Source organism: Sorex fumeus, unplaced genomic scaffold (assembly GCF_029834395.1).
Source record: "Sorex fumeus unplaced genomic scaffold, SorFum_2.1 ptg000063l, whole genome shotgun sequence".
Lineage (NCBI taxonomy): Eukaryota > Metazoa > Chordata > Mammalia > Eulipotyphla > Soricidae > Sorex > Sorex fumeus.
Genome location: NW_026606120.1, coordinates 1,143,141 through 1,149,855, shown reverse-complemented (window position 1 = coordinate 1,149,855; position 6,715 = coordinate 1,143,141).

The following is a 6,715-nucleotide window of genomic DNA, read 5'->3' as shown; positions in this document are numbered from 1 at the left end:
ACCAGGATCTCAGCATTCTACAAAGAAGTGATCATCGATGTCAAGAGAGGGATTTGGCAGGGTGATACTATTTCACTGAAACTCTTCAGTGCCACCCTCGAGAACATCATGTGACAACTGGAATGGGAAGAAATGGAACTGAAGATAGATGGTTGGCAACTACACCACCTCCACTTAGCTGATGCATCGTTCTAATAACACCAAACATTAGCCAAGCAGCACAAATGCTGGTCGACTTTGACAGTGAGTGGAGAAAGGTCGGATTACAACTGAATCTCACAAAGACAATGTTCATGAGAAACAGTCTTGTTCTTGATGTTCCATTAGCTCTCAATGGAACAAAGATCTCCAAATGCAACAGTTATGTGTACCTAGGTCGAGAGGTCAACATGATGAATGACCTGGCACCTGAGTTGCGCAGGAGTAAGAGAGCAGCTTGGAATGCCTTCAAGAGCATCGAAGAAATAACTAAGAGGAGGAAGAACCTCCAGTTCCAAGCACATCTCTACCATTCCACTGTTCTTCCTACACTAACATATGCCTCAGAAACCTGAGCCCTCTGAAAACAGGAGAGAACGCTGTTCGATTCTCTCAAAGAGGAATCGAAAGAGCTATGCTTGGAGTATCATGCTTCACTCTAATAAGAGAAAGAATCCGGAGTTCCAACCTCTAACAACGCACAAGAATCAGGGACATTGTCTTGTTTGCCAAGGGATTGAATATCAGATGGGGTTGACACGTAATAAGATTTGGAGACGACCCCTGGACTAGAGCCATTACCAACTGGATTTCATGGGATGTCAAAAGATCACATGGCCGCCCACTTACGAGATGGTCAGACTTCTTCGTCAAGACCCTGAAGAATTAGTTTGAGGCTCATTGTGTTCCTAGAATGAGCAGATGCCACTGGGCTACACTAGCATGTGATAGGTACAATGGAGACGTTACTGGTGCCCGCTTGAGCAAATCGATGAGTAACGGGATATCAAGTGATCAAGTGATTTTAGGAAAAGGGAGAAAAGAGATAGAAAAAAAATAAGGAACAAGAATTAGAGGAGAGAGTTTTGAACAAGCAGGAAACATGTTTTTTCCTCACAAAACTTCTCTTATATAAATATAAAGGTCACAGGTTTTGAGTGCAGTGACTGAAGCAAGAGAAAGTGTAAATACTTCTAGGATATATTCTATTTGATTTGAAGCAAGTTGGTAGATAATAAAAGATTTGGTAGATATATGTTGAAATTTCAATTAAATTGAACAAAGTCTTACTTTTAAAAATACACATAATTCTTAAAAAATTAGTAAAAATTATATTCTTAATACCTTGTTTGAAAATGTAGTCTTGAGATTTTGATTTTTTTCTGTTTCTTTTTGTTTCACGTGGGACCATTTGGTGATGCTCAGAGTTTGCCTCTGGCTCTGTGATCAGGAATAATTTTGGTTGTGCTCAGAAGATAATATGTAGTGCCAGGAATGAAATGTGGGTCAGCTACTTTCAAGGTAAACAATTTATCCACAGTACTATGTCTGCAGTCTGTGACAATATTTTCAATGTATAGTGTCATGGCAATAATTTTGCTCTTCTTTATTCTGGTTTTGCATTTGTTTACTTCTAGTTTAACTATATAGCTTATAAAGCAAATGTATGTATATAAATGTATATGCATATGTATGTATACATAGAATCTTAGAACCAAAATTTCAAAATGTAAATTAGAGTTTTCTGTACTATTTCAGGCTTTAGCTCAGAATTTCTATCATTCTAAATAATAAAATTTTAGTCTGGAATTTGTATAATTTAAGTTTTCTTCAAAATAAAATTGAATTATGTGGACAGAGAAAAGGGGTCTCCTGACTTACCCTCTTTGCTATGGAAAGAAAATGAGAGCTTCCAGAGAATCATGATGAATTTTATAGTACTTTTTATTTGTTCTAGTCTATACAGAAATTACAACTGAGGAGGAAATGTCCATCTCTGGGAGAATTTAAGTTAGAAAGTGTTGGGGAACAGTTTTTCTCCAACGAGCCCAGATATGTTTTGCACCAGGTCCAGGCAGACACTGAGAGAAGGATGATGGGTGCTCAGAGAAACCACTCTGGAAGACAGCTGATGGCTGCTAACTTACACACATATGTGGCCAAATACAGACATATTTTATAGGGGGTCTCAATTTAAGAGGATTGTCTAATCACATAATCTTTAGCATTACTGATCTATCACCTTTCCAACTCTCCTTTGTCCGGGCCCAATCCCATTTTGGACTAGATGCTGCAGTTAGGTGACAATTCTTGGGGGGTTTGGGTGAGACTCAAGGCCAGATACCTGGTGCTTGTAAAATGCACTCAGACACTCCCTACTGGGTCATTATGCAGGGGCATGTCTTATCTGCAATGCAGGGACAGATCTTATCAGCTCTGGCACCTGTTGCCATGTTCCACAAGAAAGTATGAATGTATCCATGTATTTTCATATCCCTATACTATGGAATGAGAAGTTTATTTTGCAGATTAAAAAGTCATCATCAAAATAAGAAAATATATTGAGGTGAATTGAGCAGGAAATTAAAATAAAAACTGTTGAATTTTTTTTCCACTCTGGAGAAGCCCATGTTATCTTGAGCACATATCATTCTCTCTCTCTTTATTTACCCTCACACTTTTCTGAGTAAATTTATTTAAATAACATTTATTTTTGGTCGATTTGCTCGAGCGGGCCCAGTAACGTCTCCATTGGAGACTTTGTTGTTACTGTGTTTGGCATATCGAATACATCACGGGGAGCTTGCCAGGCTCTGCCGTGTGGGCAAGATACTCTCGTTAGCTTGCCATGCTCTCCAAGAGGGGCGGAGGAATCGAACTTGGGTCGGCCATATTGGCTGCGTGCAAGGCAAACACCTTACCACTGTGCTATGACTCCAGCCTTCTGATAGATAATATCAAACCATTGTCAAATAAGAAAACTGAAACCTAGAGATGTTCCTTGTATAAAGAGTTTGACCATGATTTTAACTAGTTAAAATTTTTATGTCTGTACTATTAACCTGATTATGTTTCAGAAAGAAAAATTTCACTTGGTTTTGACCTTCAATACTTAGTACATTTTAATTATTAGATGAATTCATTATTATTTTTTAAGGTCAAAGTTTACTTTCCTAGTAAGGGATAGAGAAAGATTGCATTCATCTGGGGAACATAAAGTAATAAAATAGGAGACTAACACCCAAGAATGGCCGAGATTAGTACCAGGAATTTTACTCCATGACTTGGAGGCCAACCACACATGCTAGGGGAAAAGGGAGCTCAGATAGAGAAGGGAACACCAAATAAAGGTGTTGGGAGGATCCTCCCAGGATGGGAAAAGTATGCTGAAAGTAGACTATAGACCAAACATGATTGTCACCCATTGCCTCTTTTGCAAACCACAACACTCAATAAGAGAGAGAGAACAAAAGGGAATGCCTTGCTACAGAGGCAGGGTGGGATGGGGGAGATGGGGAGTGTGAGGGATACTGGGATCCGTGGTGGTGGAAAATGGGCACTGTTGGAGGGATGGGTATTTGATCATTGTATAATTGAAACCCAAGCACAAAAATGTGTAAGTCTGCAACTGTACCTCATGATGTCTCACTAATAAAAAATAAATTAAAATATAAATAAATAAGGAAGCCTTAAGCATAAGAGAAAGAACACATGGAGGGTGCGGGATCCCGGAGGGAAAAAAAAAAAGAAAAAACAGGTTCCAAAAAGAGCCGAGTTCACCCGCAAGTTCCAGATGGAGTAGGTGCCGCATCCCGCCTCCCCCAGATGGAACCCCGGTGACCAGAAGCCTCTACAAACACAGCTCGAGTATGCGGGAACGAGGACTTTTTCTCAAATCTGCCGGACTACACCTCCCAGGTAACCTCTGATTCCGGAAGTCACGCCCACAGCCCGCCCCCCAGCGCCATCTTTGAAGCCTTAAGCATAAGAGAAAGAACACATGGAGGGTGCGGGATCCCGGAGGAAAAAAAAAAAAGAAAAAACAGGTTCCAAAAAGAGCCGAGTTCACCCGCAAGTTCCAGATGGAGTAGGTGCCGCATCCCGCCTCCCCCAGATGGAACCCCGGTGACCAGAAGCCTCTACAAACACAGCTCGAGTATGCGGGAACGAGGACTTTTTCTCAAAAAAGACATCTCTCTATATACAAAGTGATCAATGAGAAGTAAACCACCCAATCTTTCTCCCTGAAAGTCACAGTTAAGTTTGCAGCACGGCCAAAGCCCCAGAAACACAAGGACTTAATGCAGAACCCAGCAGCTTGGAGCAGAAAAGTGAACGGACTATGCATTGACCCAGGCCATCAAGTCTGCCGGAGGGGAAAGGGTGTTGCCCCATTCGCCCTCTCCTCTCTGGAAAGAAAGATGGCGGCCACATGGGAGCCTTGTGGACAGCAGGTATGAGCCGGGAGTGTGGGGGCGACTAAAACCTCATGGGAAGGGGGGCGTTCTGGTCCGTCCTTCACGCCCTACCGAGGTCACCAGTTGCCCCCCACGAGCGGCTCTCCAGCACGGCCACAGCCCCAGAAGCACAAGGGCTTAATGCAGAACCCAGCAGCTTGGAGCAGAAAAGTGAAAGGACTATGCGTTAATCCAGGCAATCATTTCTGCCCAGAGGGGAAAGGGTGTTGCTCCCTTCCGCCCTCCTCCCTCTGGAAAGAAAGATGGCGGCCACATGGGAGCCTTGTGGACAGCAGGTATGAGCCGGGGGTGTGGGGGCGACTAAAACCTCATGGGAAGGGGGGCGTTCCGGTCCGTCCTTCACGCCCTACCGAGGTCACCAGTCACCCCCCACGAGCGGCTCTCCAGCACAGCCACGGCCCCAGAAGCACAAGGACTTAATGCAGAACCCAGCAGCTTGGAGCAGAAAAGTGAACGGACTATGCATTGACCCAGGCCATCAAGTCTGCCGGAGGGGAAAGGGTGTTGCCCCATTCGCCCTCTCCTCTCTGGAAAGAAAGATGGCGGCCACATGGGAGCCTTGTGGACAGCAGGTATGAGCCGGGGGAGTGGGGGCGACTAAAATCTCATGGGTCGGGGGGCGTTCCGGTCCGTCCTTCACGCCCTACCGAGGTCACAAGTCGCCCCCCGCGAGCGGCTCTCCAGCACGGCCATGGCCCCAGAAGCACAAGGACTTAATGCAGAACCCAACAGCTTGGAGCAGAAAAGTGAACGGACTATGCGTTGATCCAGCCCATCAAGTCTGCCGGAGGGGAAAGGGTGTTGCCCCATTCGCCCTCTCCTCTCTGGAAAGAAAGATGGCGGCCACATGGGAGCCTTGTGGACAGCAGGTATGAGCCGGGAGTGTGGGGGCGACTAAAACCTCATGGGAAGGGGGGCGTTTCGCTCCGCCCTTCACGCCCTACCGAGGCCACCAGTTGCCCCCCACGAGCGGCTCTCCAGCACAGCCACGACTCCAGAACACAGAAACCAATTTCTTAACTATCTGACTTTCAGTAGAAATACTTCCAGGGTCAATAGGTAAAATAGCAGAAATCCAAAACCAACATTTAATTCTTGAACCCAGCTGTAGAAAGCAAATCACTTCACAATGCTTTTTCAGCATGTCTGATTTGGGGGGGGGGTAAACTCTAAATAATAGTGGTGAGTCTTTTATTGAAACAATCTAATCAAAGCGGATAGAGTGTTAACTAGAATTCATCTGCCTCACAGGGACGGGGAGGGGTGGGGGGTGGGGTTTTATTGGGGTTCTTCATGGGAAAAAATAAGTATTGGTAAAGGGAAATGTGTTTGATATTTGCATGACTGAGACATAAACCTGAAAGCTTTGTAACCTTTCCCACAGTGATTCAATAAATAAATAAAAAAATAAATAAATAAAAAATAAAAATAAATAAGTAAATAAATAAAATTAAAATTAAATAAATAAATAAATTTAGAACACACACACAAAAGTTTACTTTCCTAACACCATTTTGCTTCCTGTTTTGAACGTGAAAGTATGATCATCTAAAGCAAGATTTGCTGCTAAGACATTCCTGTGAAAGGGTTCATTATTTTTTCATTTTTTGAAATCTTTAAAAGACTATCTGTGAAACCGCATGTTTCCTAAAGTCTGATATATCCTCGAGATCTTGGAGAAAATCTCACAGAATAAACATATGAGCAGCCAAAAGCTGATATATAAGAGCAATGGTAGAGATAATTTCACATGGTGTTGGTGAAAGAAAGGTAAGGAGATTCAGAATGTCTTCATCTCTAATAAAGACTTACACAATATGAGTGCTACATTTTTCTCTGAGTAATAAAGAGGAAAGTGAAAAAAGTGATCAAAGATCTGGGTGCTGACAGAGTACAATTTAGATTATAACTGTGCCTTTATCACATGGGATGTGCCTGAGAAAGTTTTCTGAGATCAAAATAGTGAATTTACTAAAGAGATCTTTCTCAGAATGTATAGCCTCCTGTATTTCTCTGCCTCCAATAAAAGGGGTTATTATTAAATAATAAATTTTACTGAGATAGTAGATAAACATATATCTTAGAAATTAAGAATGTTGAAATAAAGACTGTTTTCTTGGAAAAATGAAGTAGAGTCATTTTTTGTGAAAGAGTGTAAATCACTCAGTGATAATTCTATTTTTTTTCTATTTGGGTCACACCCAGTGATGCACAGGGGTTACTCCTGGCTCTGCACTCAGGAATTACCCCTGGCAGTG